This window comes from Bos taurus, chromosome Y, assembly GCF_002263795.3.
Source record: "Bos taurus isolate L1 Dominette 01449 registration number 42190680 breed Hereford chromosome Y, ARS-UCD2.0, whole genome shotgun sequence".
In the NCBI taxonomy this organism is placed as follows: domain Eukaryota; kingdom Metazoa; phylum Chordata; class Mammalia; order Artiodactyla; family Bovidae; genus Bos; species Bos taurus.
The window spans coordinates 58,161,870-58,188,371 of NC_082638.1; the positions used below are offsets into that span (position 1 = coordinate 58,161,870).

The window sequence follows — 26,502 nt, forward strand, 5'->3', positions numbered from 1 at the left end:
AATAGTTGCACCTCTCCAGTGCTTTTTGATCTGTTGCCCTATATCCTCAGCCAGCGTTCACACTCCAGCTTCTGAGCTCCTTCCGGCCAACCAATGGTCCCCGGGCAACTCCTGTAAGAGCGAAGACGGGCGGCGCCGTAATGACGCTACGCGTCGCGGTGACGCACGACAGAGGCGACCATTATTGGGTGCTCCTCCAGAGAGTGAGGTTTGAAGCTTCCGTGAGTTGAGTTGGCCTCACCAGGACTGGTCATCTGCTTCTGCCGGCCCAGGCCCCTGAGTTCGCGCAGCTCCAGGGGCGGGGCATCGCCTCACCCCTTACAGCAGGACTGTAAGGTCAGCGACCCACATTTGGCCTCTGCCTTCTCACCAGACCCCAGGCCCGCGACCCCCGCCAGGTAGGTCGCCGCCTCTCTCCTGACCCCAGGAGCACACTCTTGCAACACCACCTGCTGGGCCACTTCCTCCCCAAACCCAGGCCGCACGACCCCAGCCAGGCCGGGTGGTCTCCTCCTCAAACCCTCAGTGGGCCGCTGCCTCCTCCCCAGACCCAGGGACGCCATCGCTGGGACCCCGCCTCTTTCCTGGGCCCCCCAACCCCCACGGGCCTCTACCTCTTCCCGAACCCTATGTCCACGACCCCGTTAGGGCGGGCAGCCTTTTCTCTTCACCCCGGTCTCTACCAACCGGGACCGCGCCTCTTCCACCCGGGCGTGACTCCGGCCAGGTCTCTGCCTCCCCAGAGCCCCAGGACCCCAGCGGCTGGTATTCCACTGGCCGGCTTCCCGCTTCTTCTCCGGGGGCCCTTTTGTCTGGTTCCCTTAGGGGCTGGTCGCTGATTTAGTGTGGGATCCATTGATGCCGCACTTGGGTCCTGACTGCAGGAGCTTGTGCGGGAGGAAGGAGGGATGAGGGTTGTAAGACCAGCGGGGAGAAAAAGAAAGCAAGCTCTGGCATTCAGGCGGAGAAAGATTTATTATATAGGAAGAGAGAAAGAAAGTGACTGGATTGAAGCGAGACCAGTGCTCGCCCTTTACAGCTAACTCTTCTTATACCCTATAGATGGGAAATTGCGCCCGAAAGGGTGGGGGCCTTAGTTTAGCCTGCAGCAGGGGTCTTGTGCTCATTTAGTCGGAATGGTCTCATAGTCTGGTGGTCTCATAGTCTTAGGAAGCTGGCATCAGCAGGGAAAAACAGGATATCGCCTAAAGGAAAAATAGGATCCCCACCTTGGCCATTGTGGCCACTGTGACATCATCCCTTGTTTTTCAGGTCATCACAATGGGCCGTTTTCTATCTGTATGGTATAAACCCTTGTGAACCTTAACATTCCAGCTTTTTTGATATAGGATAAGGGCTGAAGGTCCGTCTTCTATATCTGCTTTGCACTGGTTTGGGGAGTCCTTGTAGGATAAAATAAGAAAAGTCTGGAATGTGGGTTAGGGGAAGTCTGAATGGCCTCAAAGCTTTTGATAATTAGTGCCAGTCAGAAGTAGCTCATGACTGGAGAAACTTGGAAAAAAGATGAATTAGACAGAGGCTGAAAGTCAGAATAAGGGTTAATATGAAAAGGGGGCTAAGTAAAAGTAGGGCTGTGGCATCCAATCCAAATTGCTTAACCAGTTTGCCCATGGATTACTGAGATGTTGATGCCCTTGAGGCCCTATTTGTCAGATTCCTTGCTGCCTTCTTTACAACGCGTGATTTATTGGCATAGAAACAGCAGGCTTCCTCTAAAAAAGACATAGGCCCTTTTTTTTTTTCTGCTGTGAGAAGTTCTCACCATCTTCTGTTTTGAAGGGCCACAGCTGCCAGGGACTCTAGTTGGCCCTGGAAAATGATAAGGCCAGCAGTACTTTTAGGCCCTCAGTAAGATCCTAGTGAGGTTGATAGTAGTTTAAAGAGGTTGTGAGTTCTGCATTCCCTGTTCCAATTCCCACAGCTATTCCTAACTGAATAATTGAATTGTTCTTTTGGTTATGGAGTAGTGCAATATTGAGGGTTTGGTTGTTAGGAGCAATAGAGATATTCCAAGTAAGATAAGGATTATTTAAAGGACTTGAGGAGATAGATATAGGATGAATGAGTTATCAAGTCTTCTAATGTGAATTGGAGGCTCAGAAAAATTAGGGATGAGGGTGGCAAGGGTGAGAGTAGAGCAGGGTACAGAAGAGAACTTGGGAGATTCTAGGAGGGTGACATGAATTAGTTGGATTTGAGAAGGCGATAGAAGGGCTGTGACCTTGTGTGAGAGTAAGTTCTTAACGTCACGTGGTGAGCAAATGATCATGGGCTTCCTTTGCTTTCTTGAGTGAAAAAATGTAGCTGTGGCCAGAGCACAGAGGCTGGCTGGCCATCCCTGTATGGTGGTATCCAGTTGTTTTGACAGACAAGCAGTGGGGGCAAAGAAAGAGCCCTGCATCTGTCCTAAGACTCCTAGGGCAATTTTATGTCTTTCAGTAGTATAGAGTATAAAAGGGTAAGAGAGATCAGGCAATGTTAAAATTGGGGCCGAGAGAATAGGTTGTTTTGGAGCATTAAAAGTTGAACAGATGTTGGACTTTGGCTCAAGAGGCTTCAAAAGATCCCCCCCGGGTAGCTTGGTATAGGTGTTATAGTAGGAGGGCAAAATTGGGGTTCCAAGGCATAGATATACAGTCAATCCAGAAAGGACAGAATTTCCATTTTTGATGTAATGAGTGGTAAGTCAGATAAAATGCGGCTTTCTATCTGTAGTTATGTGTCTTTTTGTTGGTGCCCAGGAGAATGCCAAGATAGATGACCTCAGGAAGGGAAAGTTGGGTCTTAATAGAGATACTTGATAGCCCTGATTGGCTAGGAAGTTAAATTATATTGTACGTCACTGATTGATAGGATATGAGTGAGGTGCTACAAAGAAGAAGATAATCTATGTATTGGAGGATAGAGCCTGGGGCAAAATTGAGGGAGGTTAAGTCTGAGGCCAGGACTTAGCCAAAGAAATGAGGGCTATCACAAAATCCTTGGGGAAGGGACAGTGAATTGTTGGATGCGATGGCTGTCTGGATCTGTCCAGGTAAAAACGAAAAGATTTTGAGAGCCGGAGTATAAAAGGATGGTGAAAAATGCATCTTTGAAGTCCAGGACAGTGAAATAGGTCGTCGAAGGAGAAATAAGGGCAAGAAGAGTATAGGGATTTGGGACTACTGGGTGAATGGGGACAACAGAAGCATTAATAAGTCTCAAGTCTTGAACCAGGAAGTAGGAACCATTTGACTTCTTTTAAAAGGTAGGATAGGTGTGTTATAAGGATAGTGAGTAGGGTGCAAGAGACCCTTGCACAGCAGCTTAGAAGTGATGGATTTTAACCTCTGTTGATGTATGTGGGAAATAGGGAGGTTGATTGGGAAACTTCATTAGGTCTTTTATACAAATATAAACAGGAATATGGTGGGAGGTGAGGAAATAACAGGTTTGAAAAGCAGTAGCCAGGCCAAGTCAGGAGAAGGGTTTGGAATAGTAAGGAAAGCCTTAAATTGGAGAGTTGATACCGTACAAAGATTGGAGTGAGGCATTTTAGGAATATGAAGAAAGAATGAGAATAGAGTATTTTGAAGTATGCAAGGCAGAGGTTCGGTAATCTGTGGTGTAGACACTAAATCGTCAACCCCTACAACAGAGATCTGAGAGGCTTTAATTTTTCCAGAATAAGCATGCATGGCAGAATACATGGCCCCTGTGTCAATAAAAAGAGATCAGCTTATCTGACACTGTGAGAGTTACCCTGGGCTTTGTAGACGTGATGAGAGTTGGGGCCTGGGGTCCTGGACAGCTTCAGTCTTCAGCAGGAAGTACAAGGAGTCTACACGAAGGTGGGTCAAAGGATGCCTGCTCAGGACCAGTTGGAGGTGTCCAGATCCCTGGAGGGGGAGTAGGGCAGTCTACCTTTCAATGTCAATTTATGCCACAATTAGGACATGGACCTGGAGGGGCTTTGGGCTTATGAGGAGGCCCTGCACCCTTCTTTACCACACTTGGAACAGGGCCTAGATGATTTCTTTTCTTTTTTGGAGAATTGAGGTTTGGAGTTGTGTAAGGTAGTGGCTGAGAGATAATATTTAACTTGATTTATCTGAGCCTTTTCTAGTTTTACCTTTTCTTCCCAGAAATTTTTAAAGGTCAAATTTAAAGGATCTCAGAGGTTTGAGGGCCTTCTGCCTTTTTTTCCCCCCCCAAATGTCTGGGGATACTTAGGAAATAAAATGGGTATTAAAACAGTAGTACTTCCTGTTGAAAGTTGGAACTATTAATTTTGTATATCTTTTTGTAGGGCTTCTGTTAATGTAGCTAGAAATTGTGTTGGATTTTTGTGTAGTCTTTGAGTTATTTCTCTGAGTTTATCAAAATTAATAGCTTTATGTCCTGCTTTTTGGAGGCCTACAATAAGGCAAGTCACCTTGCTGTTTGTCGGTGTTTGTTTGTCCCCAGATGGGGACCAGATGCCCAGCCTGGTAGTCCCAACTAGGGTCCCTTGCTTGGAACAGCACTGAACTTACAGGCTTAGTATCATCAGTTTGATGTATTTCCTCAGCATGAGGCTGAGAGGCTTGCCAGACTCGTTCTTTTTCTTCTGGAAGAAGAGTAGAGGAGAGTATAATGTAAATATCACGCCAGATCAAGTCATAAGACGGAGTGAGGTATTTAAATTCTTTTAAATAAGGGTCAGGGTTAGAGGAAAAGGAACCAAGATGCTTTTCAATTTGAGATAAATCAGAGGGAGAATGGGATGTGTACCTGAAAAATGCCTTCTGTACCAGCCACCTCTCCTAAGGGATGGAAGGAGGGGAGGGATTCAGGGTCCTGTTTCTTTCTAGCCTTTAGTATCTGGGTATAAGGAGGGGATTTAGGCAGGTCAGGATAGAGACAAGAGACTTGTATTAGGGGTGGAGCTAAAGCCCAAAGGCATGGGGGACGGTCAGAACAGCAGTGGCCTGCACCCAGAGAAGAGGAGTAGTGGGGTGCGGGTGAGGGGATGGAATGTTAGGTGGAAGTTGTGAAAATGGGTCTGCTATGTGAGGATTAGAGGCGATTGGAAGTGAACTCTGGTTGGAAAGATCCAAAGAAGAGGAGAAAAAATACAAACAGGGATCAGGAGGTTTAGTGTTAGGGAAATGTGGCCCAGAATGGGCTAAACATATTTGAGAAGAAGAACACGGAGTACAGAGAGAGAACAGAGAACAAAGAACAAAGAAAGCCAGAACATAAGCGATCTCTAACCACTTGCCTTTGCTGCAGCAGAAGTTATTGGGGTCCCATAAAGTACTAAAATCAAGACTTCCATTTTCTGGCCACTGGGACCTATGATCCAGTCAATATTGTGGCCATAAAATGTTAGAGTAATAAGCGAGTCTCTTTGACTTTATTTCTCCTAGCAAACCCAAGGGGCTTAGGTTTTAGAGGAGTCAGCCTAAAGGGATAGATTTTGTGGATTGGGACTGAAAAGTTCCCATTTTAATTGAATATGGAGGGAGTGCAAAAAGGGTGAGTGCAAACTGAGGAGGAGGGTCTGAGTGAAAAACTGTCTCTGCTCTCACAGCCTTCTCAGCCAGCGACAAGGATCGACCTTGAAACAGGAGTCCCTTATTTAAAAGTAAGACTGGGGCATGAAGCAGAGGGCCCAAGGGCCGTGGGATCCTCCACCTAGTGCTAGGGCTTCAAAAACTGGACAAGAGTAAGAGGATCCAAGAGAGCAGGAATTCACTCACACCTGCAGCTGGTTAAATTAGAGCTGATGTGTTGTTGTCAGTCCAGCAAGGCAACTGGAGAGTCCTGCCCTGGGGCCTGATTCCAGTTTCTTGTCAAGGTCCAAGGGAGGAAACCTCCAGAGGTGGGCTTCAGAGAGCAGCTTTCCTAGCTGCAGTGGGTCTTCCCTCCTGGCTTTCGGGTTTCGGCATCAGAAATGTAAGGCGAGCTTGGAGAAAAACAGATTGAGCCAAGCATTCAGGCAGAGAAAGATTTAATATATGAAGAGAGGAAGGAAGTGACTGGCTTTAAAGATAAACCAGTGCTTGTCCTTCACAGCCAACCCTTCTTATACCCTATCAATGGGAAATTGTGCCCTGAAGGGAGGGGGCTTTAGTTTATCTTTAGTGTGCAGCAGGGGTCGTCTGATCACGTAGTCGGAGGGTTCTCATGTTTGGATGGTCATGTAGTCTTGAGAAACTGGCATCAGTAGGGAAAAACAGGGCATTGCCTTACGGAAAAAGAATGCCCACCAGGACAATGTGGCCAATGTGACTTCATCCCTTGTTTGTCAGGTCACCACAATGGGCCATTTTTTAACTATATGCTATGAGGTCTGTCTAGTCAAGGCTATGGTTTTTCCAGTGCATGTATGGAAATGAGAGTTGGACTGTGAAGAAAGCTGAGCACTGAAGCATTGATGCTTTTGAACTGTGGTGTTGAAGACTCTTGAGAGTCCCTTGGACTGCAAGGGGATCCAACCAGTCCATTCTGAAGGAGATCAGCCCTGGGATTTCTTTGGAAGGAATGATGCTAAAGCTGAAATTCCAGTACTTTGGCCACCTCATGCGAAGAGTTGTCATTGGAAAAGACTCTGATGCTGGGAGGGATTGGGGGCAGGAGGAAAAGGGGACGACATAGAAAGAGACGGCTGGATGGCATCACTGAATCGATGGACATGAGTCTGAGTGAACTCCAGGAGACGGTAATGGACAATGAGGCTTGGCGTGCTGTGATTCACGGGGTCACAAAGAGTCGGACGCAACTGAACTGAACTGAACTGATGAGCCCCTTGTGAACCCTAACAGGAGTGTCCCTGTTAGGGTCCCTGTTAGAAGATGACCTCTTCTGGTGCTAGCTCACCAAGTCCAGCACCCAGGCAATGCTCTGGGATTGCTTGCGAAACATCCAGATGGAGAAGGAAATGACAACCCACTCCATTATTCTTGCCTGAAGAAATCCATGGACAGATGAGCCTGGTGGATTACTGGTCCATGGGGTCACAAAGAGTCAGACACAACTGAAGCAGCTTAGCACACATGCACAGCCTGCATACTATCAACACTACTACTCATAGCAGGAGAATAGACTTGCACCATCACTTAGTCTGCTTTTTTTCCCAGCCACAGGACAAGCCACAGATTGAGGTATGGATGTCAGTCCAGAGGGAACATGTCTTGCTCCATATGATTGGTGGGTGTCTGACGCATTCTCATGGATCCGCATGAGACCTTTTCCATAAACTGAACCTCCATGGAGGTTGAGAGGTAGACCCAGAGACAGCTAGGGGGACCATCCAGAAACACACCAAAGGAGGCTTACTTGGCCCTGCAGGAACATGGGATCCATCCCTGAGTCTGCCCCTCTGCATTATCCCACTGACCCGCAAAACTTCAGTGTGAGAACAATGGTCTTCAACCTTTCTGGCAGCAGGGACTCTTTTGTGTAGAGTTTTTCCAGAGAAAGATTTGAGGGATATGTGGTAGTTTTGGCATGATTCAGATTCACAGGTGTGTGCTAATTCGATTCAGTCATGTCTGAATCTTTGGGACTCTATGGACAATAGCCCATGAGGCTCTTCTGTCCTTGGGATTTTCTAGACAAGAATATTGGAGTGGGTTGCCATTTCCTTCTCTCAGGGGTCTTTCTAACCCAAGGATTGAACCTGGGTCTCGTGTTTCCTGCATTGGCAGGCAGGATCTTTACCAGTAGAGCCACCTGGAGAGTTTAAATGACTGGGGGAGGCTGTAAACAGATATGAGACTTGTCTCATTCACCTCCTGCTGTGTGACCCCATTACTAAGAGTCTGAAGACCAGTACTAGTCACTGGCCTGGGGACTGGGGACCCAGGCTCTCAAAATCCTATCTGAACCACCACTAAACTGAGGAGCTGGGTATGTGAAGAGGGCCAGAGCTTGGAGAGTCAAACCTAGTGGTGACAGTCTCCCACCCACCCTTACAATTCCCCCTACACCCACTCTCCAGTGTGCCTAGTCACTAGGGTCTCTCAGGTCTCTCATGGTGAACTGTTTACTTTGTCACTGAGTGTGTTTTGATGACACACCCAGATGGACACGACTGGAAGATGTCCATGAGAATCCCATGGATAGGGGAGCCTGATGGGCTACAGTTCAGGGGGTTGCAAAAGGTTGTACATGACTGAGAGAGTCAACAAAAACATTAGGGTTCTTTATGTAGAATCTGCATGCAGCTACTTTGTGAGACATATATTTTCACATATTTCTTCTCAGTCTTTGTCCCATTTTGTCATTTAACGTGTCTTTTGAACACAAAAAGCTGTTTTTTTTTTTTTGTTTTTTTTTTTTAGTTTTATTCTTTAATGGTTTGTATTTCTTGCATCCAGTCTACAAAACATGTGCCTCTCCCAGGTTATCAGGGTTGTCTTCTATTTTCCTCCTAAAAGGGTCCTAGTTTTCACTTTTGTCTGTTGAGTTCTGATCCATTTCTCATAAATTTCTTTAGAGTGATGCAAGATATCCAGCTTTTTTTGAAATACCCTTTCCCACTGAGCTGCAGTGTGAATTACACTGTGGGAAATCAGTCAACCTTGTGTGTGTATCCGCTTCCTGACCTTGTGATCTGTGTTTGAAATCTCACTCTGTGGCACTTTGTGGATGAATGTGTGGAAAGCATTTGTATGTGAGACAATACAATTTATTAAGAATATTGATTTTCTTCTTTCCACTTGGTGCTGCTGTATATTCATCCATCTCCCAGTCTTCACCCCATTAACCAGTTCTCCCAAACCCAGAAAGCAGATGCATAAGAAAAATGGGTTGTTCTAGAGTAACACAGATGGAAACAAAATTCTAAAACTCTTATCATTCTAGAAATCCTGTAACTCTTATCACTCTAGAAATCCTGTCTGCAAAGATATAAGGAAAGATAATAGCTCTATAATTGAATAAGTATCAAACTATAGTATAATGCACCTGATAAGCAAACTTGCATGGAGCATATGTATCCCTTTGGCTGATTCATGTTGAGGTTTGATAGAAAACAACAAAATTCTGTAAAGCAATTCTCCTTCAACTGAAAAATAAATAAATTGCAGAGATCTAAGTTATGTTTTATATATGTATCTAGCAATATATTGACTATGCCACCAATCTACTGACTACACTAAAGCCTTTGACCCTGTGGATTACAACAACCTGTGGCAATACTTTTTTTTTTAAATTAATTTATTTTAATTGGATGTTAATTACTTTGAAATATTATTGTAATTTTTGCCATACATTGACATGCATCAGCCATGGGTCTACCTGTTTCCCCCTATTCTGGAGCCCCGTCCCACATCCCTCTGGGTTGTCCCAGACCACCAGCTTTGAGTGCCCTGTTTCATGCATCAAATTTTCACTGGCCATGTATTTTACATATGGTAATATATATGTTTCAATCCTATCCTCTAAAATCATCCCACCCTCACTTTTTCTCTCATAATCCAAAAGTTTGTTCTTCACATCTGTGTCTCTTTTCTTGTCTTCCATTATAGGGTTGTTGTTAGTGTCTTTCTCAATCCTGTATGTATGTGTTAACATATTCATTAAAACTGACTCAAATGTGTCCTTTTTTGTAGTTGGGTAGTGATATTGCATTATGTATATGCACCACTGCTTCCTTATCCAGTCTTCTGCCAGTGGACATCTAGGTTGCTTCCATATCCTAGCTACTGTAAACAGTGCTTCAGTGAACATTGGGCAATATGTGTCTTTCAGTTCTGATTTCCTAGATGTGTATGCTCAGCAATGGGATTGCTGGGTCATATTGCAATTCTATATCCAGTTTTTAAAGGAACTTCCACACTGTTCTTCATAGTGGCTGTATTAGTTTGCATTTCCATCAATAGTATAAGAGGATTCCTTTTTCTTCATGCCCTCTTCAGTATTTATTGTTTGTAGACTTTTTGATGGCAGCCATTCTGATCAGTATGAGATGGTATCTCATTGTGATTTGATTTGTATTTCTTTGATAATGAGTGATATTGAGCATCTTTTGTGTGTTTGTTTACCATTGGTATGTCTTCTTTGGAGACATGTCTGTTTAGTTATTTGGCCCACTTTTTGACTGGGTCGTTTATTTTTTCTGGTGTTGAGCTGCTTGAGCTGCTTGTATATTTAGAAGATTCATTCTTTGTCACTGGTTTCATTTGCTATTAAATTCTCCCATTCTGAACACTGCTTTTTCACTTTGTTAGTTTCCTTTGTTGTGCAAAAGCTTTCAAGTTTAATTAGGTCCCATTTATTTATTTTTGTTTTTATATCTGTTACTGTTGCGGGGGGGTCATAGAGGATCTTGCTGTGATTTGTCAGAGTGTCCTGCCTAAGTTTTATTCTAACCGTTTTGTAGTTTCTGGTCTTAAACATTTACATCTTTAATCCTTTTGAGTTTTTGTGTATGGTGTTAGAAAGTGTTCTAGTTTCATTCTTTTACAGGTTTTTGACCAGTTTTCACAGCACCACTTGTTAAAAAGATTGTCTTTTCTCCATTGTGTGTTTCTGCTTCCTTTGTGAGAGATAAGTTGTCCATAGGTACATAGACTTATCTCTGGGATTTCTGTTTTATCCAATTGATATATATTTCTGTCTTTATGCCAGAACCATACTCTCTGAAAACTGTAGCTTTTGGTATAGTCTGAAGTCAGGCAGATTGATTCCTCCATTTCCAGAAGTCTTTTTCTCAAGATTGCTTTGGCTATTTGAGGTGTTTGTGTGTGTGTTTTCATACAAATTGTGAATTCATTTGTTCTAATTCTGTGCAAAATACCATTGTTAACTTGATAGTGATTGCGTTGAATCTACAATTTGTTTTACATAGTATATTCATTTTCACTATAGTGATACTTGCAATCCACAAATATGGTGTATTTTCCATCTATTTGTGTCATCTCTGATTTCTTTCATCAGTGTTTTCTAGTTTTCTATGTACAGATCTTTAGGTAAACTTATTTATTTAGGTAAATTTATCCCTAAGTATTTTATTATTTTCATGGCAGTGATGAAGGGGATTGTTTCATTAATTTTTCTTAATGTTTTCTCTTTATGTTTATGTTTCATTAATTTCTCTTTATGTTTTCTCATTGTTAGTAAATTGGAATGCAAGGGATTTCTGAGTATTAATTCTGTATCCTGCAACTTTACTATATTTATTGATTAGCTCTAGTAATTTTCTTCTGGTGTCTTTAGGGTTTTCTGTGTAGAGGATCATGACATTTGTAGACAATGAGAGTTTTACTTCTTTACTAGTCTTGATTCCTTTTCTTTCTTTTTCTTCTCTTATTGTTGTGGTTAGGACTTCCATAAGTATGTTGAATAGTAGTGGTGACAGTGGGCATCCTGTCTTGTTCTTGATTTTAGAGGAAATGCTTTCAATTTTTCACCTTTGAGGATATTGTTTGTTGTGGGTTTGTTGTATATGGCTTTTTTATGTTGAGTTATGTGCCTTTTATGCCTGCTTTCTGGAGAGTTTTCATCATAATATGTGCTGAATTTTATTAAAGACTTTCTCTGCATCAATTGAGATAATTATTTTTATTTATTTATTTTTTTTTAGTTTTTCAATTTGTTAATATGGTGTATCACACTGATGCTTTGCAAATACTGATGTATCCTTGCATCCCTAAGATAAAATCCACTTGCATCCCTGAGATAAAATTATTACATATGATCTTGTTAATATGTTCTTGGATTCTGTTTGCTAGAATTTTGTGAGGATTTTTGTGTCCATGTTCATCAATGATATGATGAAACGGGGAAGCTCAGGCTCTTGCTGACTGAATCCAGAGCCTGGATTAGGGTCATGCAGGTAGCATGTGACAGGTTGAGCCTGAAGGCTTGGGGACGTCATGTGTCCATGTCTCACTCAAAGAGCTGTGGTTACAGCATGAGTGTCCTAGGTGATTCTGATAGAGCCTAGATAGATGCCTGTGTTCAGCGATATGGGAGATGGCTTCAGAAGGCACATTGCCCTGACTTTATGGGATACCTGTCCATTTCCTCCACCAGGTCTTCAGTATTATCCCCAGCCAGCGTAGATAAATCAAGCACCATTGTCAAAATCATCCTTCCCTGGGTCCTACCCCCTCCCAGGTCTCCTGCTGCTCATTGAATTTGGAGATTACATGGGCCCTTTACTCCCTCCCCTCCTTCTGGGAAGACCCACCACTTCTAACAGGTTTCTGCCCCATGTCCCATTGTATTTCTGTGCTGTCTATGGGGACTTCTGTGATTTTCCACATCTACCACTTGGTCTCTCACCACCACTCCACCAACAAAACTGGATAAGGCTCAAGACTGGCTGGTGATAATACTGAAGAGTTAGCGGAGGAAATGGACAGGTATCCCATAAAGTCAGGACAATGTGCCTTCTGAAGCCGTTTCCCATATCGCTGGACACAAGCATCTTTAGCTACTGTAATACCAGTGTTCCCTTTATCTTTTTGTGTCCCTTTGACTTGCATATGTGTATGTACACAGGTGTGCTTGTGTCACCTGTGCTTATGTGTGTTTCTGTGGATGTGCCTGTGTCTAGCCAAGTATAGATACAGAGATGAAGGAGACAGAACATGAGACATGGAACAACCAGAAGAGAAGGTACCAGCAACCACATATTCAGGGAGACTGATTGATGTATCCTTGCGGTGCCTGTGTTCAGGATAGAGATGAGGAAAAAATGGCCAGAGACAACTCTAGACAGTGAGTCCACAAATCTGGACCACTGCCATTGGACCCTTCAGTCTATATGGCACTAGTTGCCCTGTGAAGATGCTGGACGTTGCTAGGGCAGGACCCAGGATTGTTAAAAGGCCAAAGTCCTTCAGAAAAGGGCAGAGACTGGAAGAAGGAGGCACAGAAAGAGAGCCTGCTGCACTTGAGACTTGTTCCACAAATGTGAAAGGGAGACAAGGGAAGGTCATAAGGCCAGTGCTGCCTTGGATCAGCCTGTAAGCCAGCACACTCCTTCCCAGAGTGACACACCCACCATGTAAGACAAATCACATGCTAAGATAGTCTCTCAATATGAAACACCAAGCAGCCGAGGAGAGATGTGATGTGTGTGTGGCATCTTCCTGGTCACTTCGAGCCTGCTGGGCAATCCAGAAACGTAAGGAAAGTGCAGGTGTGATGTGTATGTGGGGCTTCCATCATAGTTCAGATGGTAAAGAGCCCACCTGCAAAGCTGGAGACCTGAGTTTGATCCCTGGGTTGGGAAGATCCCCTGAAGGAGAGCAGGTCTACCACAGCCTAGCAAGGCAATAGAAGAGACTTGGCATATATAAATCAGTGAGGTCTGGGATGGAATCTAGCCTACTTGGTGCATTTGGGAGAGAAATGATGCTTTCTGCACAAGGGATGCACAGCTGTGGTACCCAGGTTGGTAGATTTCCCAGGGTGCCATCTGTGTGGGGGCTCTATGTATGTGTCTGGATAGTAGTAAACTGTAGAGCCAATGGGATGTGAGGTCACCTTAGCTTTCTGACCTCATGTTCAGTGTCTTGTTTCACTAGAAACTCTATGGACCCATGTCCATCTTCTTCACGACATATTCTGAAGGCCTTCTTCAACACAGACCTTCTTCAGACATTGTGTGAAGACCTTCTTCAGACCTTCTTCTTCATGTTATCTTTGGACTTTTGCAGGAGCCAGCGTCTACTTGGCCTTTTCTGGCTGCAGGAGATAATCCTAGGGGAAAAAGGAAAATAGTTGCAAACAACAAGCTACAGAGTTAGAAAGAGCAGCAGCACCTGGCTGGAATATTCACAGATCGGAGGAGGTGCTGGGCCTGCCACTGAGGCCGTAAAATTTACAAGGAATGATCTTGGGAGGTGCAGGCTGAGAAAGGGTTGGAACAAAGATACTGAAACAAAAGCCACTGGCCATTACTGTGTGATTTCTGGAAGGAAAGCACACAGACTGGAAATTATTCCAATGTGATTTGCACTGTGAACCTGTCCAAGGGGATAGGAGACCACAGAACACAGATGCACATTATTCAGCTGTCTATGGCAATCACTTAAAACCCTGACCACCTCTTTGCGGGTTAGTCTCATTCATGAGAAAATCCCAAGACTCTGTAATCTTCCAGGATAAGTCTTAGGAATAGAAGTGCATGTTGATGTCATCAAAAAAGGAGTGAAAGAAAATAACTGGGATTAAAAAAAAAATGTACGTACTAAAATCTGTTATACTGTACATAGAGTTCTGCAGATTTCCATTCAGGTGTGTGTGTGTGTGTGTGTGTGTGTGTGTGTGTGTGTGTGTGCTGTCAGAACATTCCTGTCCCAGCGGTGGAAGAATGGACAGTGAATATGGGGTGAAAATGACAGAAAGTTTAAAAACTGTATGTTATATAGGTTGTGAAACTCACCAGAAAATTTTAAGGGGGGAGTGATAGGTTCTGATGTCTCTTCTGTAAAGAGTTGAATAAACAGACTTTTGAGGGCTCTAGGTGCTTTAGGCCCTTGGAATGCTGTATATTCTCCTTGCCTGGAATTAATAGGATGAGTGGAAGAGATTGATGTTCAGCTTATTTCCTACTTTAGGGCATACATGGTTCTAGCATCAGGGCATCAAATTAGTGGTATTTTCTTTTCTGTAAACATTTCTTTTATGGATAGGATTAAACATGGAATAGGGGGTAGGACGATGTGAGGTAATATGTTACAACCATCCTGGAAATATAGCATCAGCAGTCATGGTTCCACATTGTTATAGGAGCATGCTACAAAATATATTTATTTTCTTTAGCTGTAGATAACCTGAATTTAATACCAGTCAACCCCTGCATGACTTCCTCATGGACACTGAAGCTTCTAGGTAAACATCTAGCCTCTCTAAATCCCATCAGCAACTGTACTTCCTTCTTTAAATGCAGGTACAAAGTCTACCACTGTGCCTAGTACTTCCTGATCTTATTAGAAATCATGTCCAGGAGGGATAAGTGGTAACATGATGCTAATCTACAATTAGTGCAGCATGAATATGTGTTCTGTGTCCATTTGGCACTTTGCAATACTGATCTCCAGAATCTCTTAAAGAGAACATAAATACTGGACCTATTGACTTTTTTCTGGGGAAAATCAGTGCCCCAGTTTATGAGTCTGTTACTGCCAACACCAAGGCAATACAAATTGTGAATCATCATTACAGTTACTAGAAAGTTCTGGGAGATGAAATCTAGAAAGAAAAAAGTGAAAAGGTAGAAAATTGACTAGATCTGACACAGAGATTTATGTTCCTCTTCTCTTCACCCTACTCCCATATTTCTACCTATTCCTCCTGTCCTAGGTGGGACGACCCAGAGGGAGGGTATGGGGAGGGAGGAGGGAGGAGGGTTCAGGATGGGGAACACAGGTATACCTGTGGCGGATTCATTTCGATATTTGGCAAAACTAATACAATATTGTAAAGTTTAAAAATAAAATTAAAAAAAAAAAAGGCTCTTCTGTTGTCATTTGGTTTAGAAACAAAATGGACATCACTGAATTTTGAGGAAGGCTAGATTTTTAGAGTTTAACCCTTTTCTTTAATTTCTATGCCTTGACCCAACCCAGTCCACATTATTACAAACATGCCAAATTCACAAGTGCAACTTTGGAATTTCAGACTTTCTGTAGCAAAGGGCTTATTTAGTTTGCTTCATCTTCAAAGAGATTCAAGAAAATACATGGATAAATCTTTTCTTCAACTCTACAAATTTAACTTACTGGAGTAGGAAACGGCAATTCACACCAGTTTTGTTGCCTGGAAAATTCCATGGACAAAAGAACCTGGTTGACTGAACTCCTTGGGCTTCAAAAAAGTTGGACACTGCTGAGCACGCAAACACACACATCTAACTTAGGATCAGATACAAAAGTGCTCTTTCTTTTCTCATAGAATTTGATGTGGTTCACACTGAAGGGCTATGGCTTTTTCAAAATTACCTCTGTGACTTTCCTAAAGACTGCTAGCTCTTTATTTTCCTTCAAAAAAAAAAAAAAAAAAAGCTTCCTATGGGGAGAGAGTGCTTCCTTACTCCATTAAAGCTTTGGAACTTCTTTTCTCTCTTGAAATAAGGATTTCTATCTTATTTTAGGTTTAGGGAATTATTCATTTGGGATGTCTTTCTTTCTTTTTCTACTTGGGACTAATATCGGATCAATATCAATCCAGGTCAATACAGAAGTCAGATTGACTATATTTTTTACAGCCAAAGATGGAGAAGCTATATAAAGTCAGCAAAAACAAGACAGGAAAATGTCTGTGGCTCAGAACATGAGATCCTTATTGCAAAATTCATGCTTACATTGAAGAAAGCAGGGAAAACTACTTGACTATTCAGGTGTGACTTAAATCAAATCCCTATGAGTATACAGTCACAGTGACAAATAGATTCAAGAAATTAGATCTGATAGAGTATGTGAACTCTGGATGAAGGTTCGTGACATTGTACAGGAGGCAGTGTTCAAGACCATCTGCAAGAAAAAGAAATGCAAAAACGCAAAATGTTTATCTAAGGAGGGCTTACAAATAGCTGAGAAAAGAGAAGATAAAGGCAAAGGAGAATAGGAAAGATAAAAGAAAGATGAAAGACCCAACAGAATGGAGAGTTTCAAAGAATAGCAAGAAGACATAAGAAAGCCTTCCTCAGTGATCAATGGAAAGAAATAGAGGGAAACAATATAAGGGGAAAGACTAGGGATCTCCTGAAGAAAATTAGAGATACCAAGGACTTTTATACAAAGATGGGCACAATAAAGAACAGAAATGGTGTTGACCTAACAGAAGCAGTAGAAGATATTAAGAAGCAGTGGGAAGAATACACAGAACCATACAGAAAAGATCTTCATGACCCAGATAACCACGATTGTGTGATCACTCAGAGCCAGATATCCTGGAGTGTGTAGTCAAGTGGGCCTTAGGAAGCATCATTACCAACAAAAAGCTAGAGCAGGTGATTCAATGCCAGTTGAGTTATTTCGTATCCTAAAATATATTGCTATAAAAGTGTTGCATTCAATATCCCAGCAAATTTAGAGAACTCAGCAGTGACCACAGGACCAGAAAAGGTCAGCTTTCATTCTAACCCCAAAGAAGTATTCAAACTACCACACAATTGCATTCATCTCACATGCTAGCAAAATAGTGCTCAAAATTCTCCAAGCCAGGCTTTAACAGTATTTGAATGGGGAACTTCCAGAACTTCAAGCTGGATTTAGAAAATGAAGAAGACTAGATATCAAATTCACATCTTGAAGATGGTGGAGGAATAGGATGAGGAGACCACTTTCTCCTCCACAAATCCATCAAAAGAACAGTTGGACACTGAGTGAATTCCACAAAACAACTTCTGAATGCTGGCAGAGGACACCAGTCACCCAGAAAAGCAACCCGTTGTCTTCTAAGGGAGGTAGGGAAAAATATAAAAGATAAAAAGTGAGGCAAAAGAGGTAGGGATGGAGATCCGTCCTGGGAAGGGAATCTTAAAAGAGTGAAGTTTCCAAACACCAGGAAACACTCTCACTGGAGAGTCTGTGGTGAATCTTGGAACTTCAAAGGACAACAAACCGGGAAGAAAAATAAATAAATCATTAAACCCACAGATTACATGCCCAGAGATAACTTCCAGTGGAGAAAGACAGATGCCCACATTCGCCACTAGCAATGGGGGCTGGGGAGGGAGGCGTGGGCTGCATTGCTTAGAGTAAGGACTGGGCCTGAATGCCCTGAGGGCAATCTGAGGGAAATAAATTGAGATAGCAAACCAGACTGTGGGATATCTATCTCACGAGAAGCCCTAACCTAAGACACTGCCAGGTCCTCTCACAGAACACAGAACTGAGCAGAGCTAGCTGTCTGTGAACCAGCCCATCTCCCACCAGAGACAGGCAGGCGAGGGCAGCCAGAGCCAGAAGGGGACAATCACGGCCCCAGAGAGGCATCATCTACCAAACTGCAAACAGGCTTCTTTTCTAACAAGACTTCCTGGGATTTTAGATGGTTGACATCCACCTGGAGGGTCGCAGTCACCTACCCAGAAGAGGCACATGGCACACCTGAGAAGGTGCGTTGGTTGTACACCCAGAAAACTGAGCAGCAGAGACAGGGGAGGCAATAAGTTGCAGCAACTGAGCTCATCAAGCATCTGGTCACTTGAGTTGCTCAGACCTGGAAAGGGCATGAAACGCAGGCCCAATCGAGTCTGTGCCTTTGTGGAGTACTCAAATACCTGAACCTGAGCAGCGTAGACCTGAGAAGTGCATACAACCCAGGGCCAGCCTCAGACAATTCCTGGCAGAGCAACCTAGAGCCTAAACAGTGTAGACAGGGAAAGGACACACACCGTGAAAGGGGGCAAACCAGTGTGGCCGAGACACTGCGAGTATACGACAGGGTTTTTTGTTTGCAGTGTCCCTCCCTCCCCACAGCATGACTGAACAAGAGAGCCAAAAAAATGTGTCCACCACCACCCCCTTGTGTCAGGGTGGAAATTAGACACTGAAGAGACCAGCAAACAGAAGAAGTTGAAACAAACAGAGGCAACTGCCTTGGAAGTGAGAGGTGCAATAGATTAAAACCCTGTAGGTAGTACCAACTACATAGGAAGGGGCCTATAGATCTTGAGAAGTTTAAGCCAGATCAAGTATAAGCCAGAATATGAGCTGACCCCACAGTGTCCACAACAACATCAGAGAAAGTCCTAGATATATTTTTACTGTTATCATTCTATATATATATATGTCCTCTATTACTCCTTTAATTTTTATTTTTATAACCTACTATTAACTTTGCAAAAAAAAAATACCCTATTTTTTTTAAAGCAAACATCATATATATATATATAAGACTTTGTTTCTTCTTTAATATTTTTGAACACAACCACTATATTTTTAATCTTTGCTTTCTGTTTCAATTTTGTACTTTTAAGAACCCAATCCTCAGTACCCATTTTTACTTGGTAGCAAGATCACTGGCTTGACTACTCTGTCCTCCTTGGACGCTCCTTTTTCTCCAACAAGTCGTCTCTATCTCCTCCCCCCCCCCCCCCCCTTGTCTACCTGAAAGATTGTTGCGGAATCATGCAAAGCCACCAGGATTTTTGGCTCCCGGAGGAGAAGAATTCAATCTGGGGCCAGAGACGAGGCTTGATCGCTCGGCGGTTTTGTGTAATAAAGTTTTATTAAAGTATAAAGGAGATAGAAAAAGCTTCTGGCAAAGGCATCAGAAGGGGGCAGAAAGAGTACCCCTCTGCTAGTCTTCAGCTGGATGTTATATAGTCACTGAAAGTGAAAGTGAAGTCATGTCCAACTCTTTGCGACCCCATGGACTGTAGCCTACCAGGCTCCTCTGTCCGTGGGATTTTCCAGGCAATAGTACTGGAGTGGATTGCCATTTCCTTCTCCAGGGGATATTCCCTACCCAGGAATCAAACCCAGTTCTCCCACATTGTAGACAGACACTTAACCATCTGAAGCCCCTATATAGTCACTAGCAGTCTGTTAATAAAAGAAAGGAATGTCTTAAAACTTAGAATGGCACCAGGCTTCTCACCCATAAGATTCCTTTTGGGATAATCTTGGCACCAAATGGTTTATCCTGGGCCATAAAATGATTAACTTGAATTTTGAAGAAGGGCAGATCACCGTACACATAATTTTGTTTACATAGATTAGGGGAACAATACCTGAGTATAACATACTGGCTTTTCAAGTAAGTTCTGAGCCATTTGGCATAACTGACTTGAAGACAGTTTGCGGTAAATGCATAACACATTAGCATAGCTTCAGATAAACATTTCTATAAGAAAAATGCATTGGTTATCTCAAGATTTGAGAATAGTTAACTTTAGGTGAAACCAGGCGTCATTATGGCAACAGTATTTTAAGAGAAACCTCCTTTTAAATTTGTATAGAGAATGAAAAAAAAAAAAAATATATATATATATATCTAGTTTGTTTATTCCTGCCACTTAAGAGAGAGAAAAAATATCTGACAATTGCAGGCTATTTCCTCCGTTTGGAGACCCCAGGCCTTCCTGCCTGTTACCCTCTCATATCCAACTCTGTGAATCTCTTTCTGTGTTCTGGACTGTGTAGAACAATTTGAGAACTGATTACTGGCTGGATATGTCTCCTTTTGATTTCCCCCTTTATGCTCCTGGCCCCTTCTCTCTCCTTCCTCCTTCTTCTCTTCTGTGTATACATCCATGAACGTCTCTGAGCAGTCCAGACTTTGGAGAGCACATTAGGAAGTGATTACTGGCTAGCTTACTCTCTCTTATGATTCCCTCTGTTCTCCTCCTGGTCACCTCTATCTCCCTCCTCCCTCTTCACTTCTCCATATAACTCTGTGAACCTGTCTGGGTGTCCCTCACTGTGGAAAAATGTTTCATTTTTAACCTACATGGTTTGTCATTGGTGCTGTGTAGATGGAGAAATCTTGAGGCTACTGTAAGAATAAGACAGAAAACCAGAGGGAGGAGACTTCAATCCAAATCCTGGGTACACCAGAGAACTCCTGACTCCAGGGAACATTAATCGATAGGAGCTCATCAAACACCTCCATACCTGCTTTGAAATGAAGCATCACCCAAGGCCAACAAGTTCCAGAGCAAGACATACCATGCAAATTCTCCAGTAACAGAGAAACATAGTGCTGAGCTTCAATACACAGGCTGCCCCATGTCACACCAAACCCATTGACATCTCACAACTTATTACTGGACACTTCATTGCACTCCAGAGAGAAGAAATCCAGCACCACTCACCTGAACACCGACACAAGCTTCCCTAACCAGGAAACCTTGGCAAGCCACCCCTCCACCCCACCCACAGTGAGGGACCTCCACAATAAAGATAACTCCACAAACTGCCAGACTACGGAAAGGCCACCCTAAACACAGCAATCTAAACAAGTTGAAGAGGTGAAAAATACCCAGAAGGTAAAGGAACAGGATAAATGCCCACCAGACCAAACAAAAGAGGAAGATATAGGGAATCTACCTGTAAAGAATTACGAATAATGATGAAAATGATCCAAAATCTTGAAAACAAAATGGAGTTACAGATAAATAGTATGCAGACAAGGATTGAGGAGGTGCCAGAAAGGATTAACAAAGACCTAGAAGAAATAAAAAAGTTAATGTATAATGAATAATGCAATAAATGTGATAAAAAAAAAATACTCTGGAAGGAACCAACAGTAGAATAATGGAGGCAGAAGATAGGATAAATGAGGTAGAAAATAGAAGGGTAGAAATAAATGAAAAAGGGAAAAAATGAATTAAATGGGGACAACCTTATAATCTTCTGGGACAATGTTAAACACCCCAACATTTGAATCATTGGAGTCCCAGAGGAAGAAGACAAAAAGAGAAACCATGAGAAAATACTTAAGGAGATAATAGTTGAAAACTTCCATAAGATTGGGAAGGAAATAGCCACACAAGTCCAAGAAACCCAGAGAATCCCAAACAGGATAAACCCAAGGCGAAACACCCCAAGACACTTATTAATCAAATTATCAAAGCTCATAGACAAAGGAAAAAAAAAGAGAGAGAGAGAGATTCCCATAAGGATAACTGCTGATATTTCAATAGAAAGGCTTCAGGCCTGGAGGGAATGGCAAGACATACTTACAGTGATGAAAGAAAATAACTTACAACCCATATTACTGTACCCAGTGAGCATCTCATTCAAATATGAAGGAGAAATCAAAAACTTTACAGGCAAGCAAAAGCTGAGAGAATTCAGCATCACCAAACCAGCTCTCCAACAAATGCTAAAGGATCTTCTCTAGACAGGAAACACAGAAAGGGTGTATAAACTTGAACCCAAAACAATAAAATAAATGGCAACAGGATCACGCTTATCAATAATTACCTTAAATATAAGCGGGTTGAATGCCCCAACCAAAAGACAAAGACTGGCTGAATGGATACAAAAACAAGACCCCTATATATGTTGTCTACACCAGCCCAACATGTAGACTGAAAGTGAAGGGCTGGAAAAAGATATTCCACACAAATAGAGGCCTAAAGAAAGCAGGAGTAGCAATACTCATATCAGATAAAACAAAGGCTGTGAAAGAGACAAAGAAGGACAGTACATAATAATGAAAGGATAAATCCAAGAAGATGATATAACACTTATAAATATATATGTGCCAAACATAGGAATACCTTAATATTGTAAGACAAATACAAGTATTAAAGGGGAAATTAACAATAACACAATAATAGTGGGAAATACTCACAACCAATTCACAACTATGGATAGATCAACTAAACAGAAAATTAGCAAGGATAAACAAACTTTAAATGGTACAATAGACCAGTTAGACCTAATTGATACCCGTATGACATTTCACCCGAAAACAATGAATTTCACCTTTTTCTCAAGTGCACATGGAACCTTCTCCAGGATAGATCATATCCTGGGCCATAAATCTAGCCTTGGTAAATTAAAAATAATTGAAATCATTCCAAGCATTTTTTCTGACCACAATGCAGTAAGATTAGATCTCAATTACAGGAGAAAAACTGTTAAAAATTCCAACATATGGAGGCTGAACAACACGCTGATGAGTAAGCAAGTCACAGAAGAAGAAGAAAAAAAAAAAAAAAAATCAAAATATGCATAGAAACAAACGAAAGTTAAAACACAGCAACCCCAAACCTGTAAAAGCAGTGCTAAGGGGAAGGTTCATAGCAATACAGTTATACCTCAAGAGACAAGAAAAAGTCAAATAACCTAACTCTACACAGGGTATCTGGGCCCGTCAGTTCATGGGAAATGGATGGGGAAACAGTGGGAATAATGTCAGACTTTATTTTTTTGGGGCTCCAAAATGACTGCAGATGGTGATTGCAGCCATGCAATTAAAAAAGGCTTACTCCTTGGAAGGAAAGTTATGACCAAACTAGATAGCATATTGTAAAGCAGAGACATTACTTTGCCAACAAAAGTCCATCTAGTCAAGGCTATGGTTTTTCCAGTGGTCATCTATGGATGTGAGAGTTGGACTATGAAGAATTCTGAGCACTGAAGAATTGATGCTTTTGAACTATGGAGTTGGAGAAGACTCTTGAGAGTCCCTTAGACTGCAAGGAGATCCAACCAGTACATTGTAAAGGAGATCAGTCCTGAGTGTTCTTTGGAAGGACTGATGCTCAAGCTGAAACTCCAGTACTTTGGCCACCTCATGCGAAGACTTGACTCATTAAAAAGACTCTGATGCTGGGAGGGATTGGGGGCAGGAGGAGAAGGGGACAACAGAGGATGAGATGACTGGATGGCATCACCGACTAGATGGACGTAAGTTTAAGTGACCTCCTGAAGTCGGTGATAGGGAGGGCTGGCGTGCTGCGATTCACGGGGTCACAAAGAGTTGGACACGAGTGAGCGACTGAACTGAACTGAACTGATCTGACACCTAAAGCAACTAGAAAAGGAATAAATGAAGAGCCCTAGGGTTAGTATAAGGAAAGCAATCTTAAAAATTAGGGCAGAAATAAATGCAAAAGAAGCAAAAGAGACTGTAGCAAAAATCAACAAAGCCAAATGCTGGTTCTTTGAGAAGATAAATAATACTGACAAACCACTAGCCAGACTTATCAAGAAAGAAAGAGACAGAAATCAATAAGATTAGAAATGAAAATGGAGAGATTACTTTAGACAACACTGAAATGGAAGGGATCATAAGAGACTACTATCTGCAACTATATGCCAATCAAATGGACAACTTGGAAGAAATGGACAAATTCTTAGAAAAGTACAACTTTCAAAAACTAAATCAGGAAGAGATAGAAAATCTTAACAGACACATCACAAGAATGGACATTGAAAGTGTTATCAGAAATCTTCCAGCAAACAAAAGCCCAGGACCAGAGGGCTTCACAGCTGAATTCTACCAAAAATTTATGGAAGAACTAATGCCTATCCTACGCAAACTCTTCCAGAAAATTGCAGAGGAAGGTAAACTTCAAAACTCATTCTATGAGGCTGCCATCACCCTAATACCAAAACCTGACAAAGATGCCACAGAAAAAAAAAGAATACTACAGGCCAATATCACTGATGAACATATAAGCAAAAATCCTTAACAGAATTCTAGCAAAGAGAATCCAGCAGCATATTAGATCATTCATCATGACCAACTGGGCTTTATCCCAGGGATGCAAGGATTTTTCAATATCTGCAAATCAATCAATGTAATACACCACAATAACAAATTGAAAAATAAACAGCATTATTATTTCAATACATGTAGAGAAAGCCTTAGACAAAATTCAACATCCATTTATGATAAAAATCCTCTAGAAGGCAGGAATAGAAGGAATATACCTCAATGTAATAAAACCTATATATGACAAACCCACAGGAAACACTATCCTCAGTGGTGAAAAATTGAAAGCATTTCCCCTACAGTCAGGGACAGAAAAAGAAATAAATCCAGATTGGAAAAGAAGAAGTAAAACTCTCACTGTTTGCAGATGACATGATCCCCTACATAGAAAATCCTAAAGACTCCACCAGAAAATTACTAGAGCTGATCAATGAATCTAATAAAGTTGCAGGATGTAAAACAACACAGAGAAATCTCTTGCATTTCTATACACTAATAATATTTCTATACACTAATAATGAAAAAATAGAGAAATTAGGGAAATAATTCCATTCAGCACTGCAACAAAAAGAATAAAATCCTTAGGAATATATCTACCTAAAGAAACAAAAGACCTATATGTAGAAAACTATAGAACACTGGTGAACGAAATCAAAGAAGACGCTAATAGATGGAAAAATATACTGTGTTCATGGATCAGAACAATCAATATAGTGAAAATGAGTATACCGCCCAAAGCAATCTATAGATTCAATGAAATCCCTATCAAGCTACCAACGGTATTTTTCACAGAGCTAAAACAAATAATTTCACAATTTGTATGGAAATACAAAAAAAAACCTTGAATAGCCAAAGCAATCTTTAGAAAGAAGAATGGAACAGGAGGAATCAACCTGCCTGACTTCAGGCTCTATTAAAGCCACAGTCTTCAAAACAGTATGGTACTGGCACAAAGACAGAAATAGAGATCAATGGAACAAAATAGAAACCCCAGAGATTAATCCACACACCTATGAACATTGTATCTTTTACAAAGGAGGAAAGAATATACAGTGGATTAAAGACAATCTCTTTAACAAGTGGTACTCAGAAAATTAGACAATCACGTGTAAACGAATGTAAGTATAACATTTTCTAACACCATACACTTGTAAAAAATGAAACTAGAACATTTTTTAACACCATATATACACAAAAATAAACTCAAGATCAATTAAAGATCTAAACATAAGACCAGAAAGTATAGAACTCCTAGAGGAGAACGTAGGCAGAACACTCTCCGAGATAAACTACATCAGGATCCTCTATGACCCACCTCCCAGAATATTGGAAATAAAAGCAGAAATAGACAAGTGGGACCTAATTAAAATTAAAAGCTTTTTCACTACAAAGGAAACTGTAAGCAAGGTGAAAAGGCAGCCTTCAGAATGGGAGAGAATAAGAGCAAATGAAGCAACTGACAAAGAATCTCAAAAAAATAGAAGCAACTCCTACAGGCCAATATCAGAAAAATAAGCGCCCCAATCAAAAAATGGGCTGAATAACTAAATAGACTGTTCTCCAAAGAAGACATACAGATGGATAACAAACGAACAGATGTTCAACATCACTCATTATCAGAGAATGCAAATCAAAACCACATTTCACCCCAGTCAGAATGGCTACTATCCAAAAGTCTACAAGCAATACATGCTGGAGAGGGTGTGGAGATGTTGTTGTGGACATAATGACACTGTTGATGGAAATGCGAACTAGTACAGCCACTATGGAGAACACTGTGGTGATTCCTTAAAATACTGGAACTAGAACTGACATACGACCCAGAAGCCCCACTGCTGGGCATACACACCGAGGAAACCAAAATTGAAAGAGATATGTGTACCCCGATGTTCACTGTAGCACTGTTTATAATAGCCAGGACATGGAAGCATCCTGGATGTCCATCAGAAAATGAATGAATAAAAAAGCTGTGGTACATATACACAATGGAGTATTACTCAGCCATTAAAAAGAATACATTTGAATCAGTTCTACTGAGGTGGATGAAACTGGAGCATATTATACAGAGTTAAGTAAGCCAGAAAGAAAAACAACAGTGCAGTATACTAGTGCATATATATGGAATTTAGGAAGATGATAAAGTTAACTCTATGCAAGACAGCAAAAGAGACACAAATGTATATTACAGTCTTTTCATCTCTGGGGGAGAGGGTGAGGGTGGGATGATTAGAGAGAAAGGCATTGAAACATGTATGTTATCGTATGTGAAATGAATCGCCAGTCCAGGTTAGATGCATGATACAGTATGCTTGGGGCTGGTGCACTGGGATGACCCAGAGGGATGGGATGGAGAGGGAGGTAGGAGGGGGTTCA

At 41.8% G+C, this 26,502-nt stretch overlaps 1 long non-coding RNA gene across 1 annotated transcript in view; it reads left to right on the top strand.

Annotated features, from left to right (window-relative positions):
- The first annotated feature begins 209 nt into the window (after window positions 1–209).
- The window catches only part of LOC132344720 (uncharacterized), a 112,741-nt gene continuing 86,448 nt past the window's right edge, over window positions 210–26,502 (top strand). The window contains exon 1 of the long non-coding RNA XR_009493663.1: window positions 210–398. This is a non-coding gene — a long non-coding RNA (uncharacterized lncRNA). The remainder of the gene's footprint in view (window positions 399–26,502) is intronic.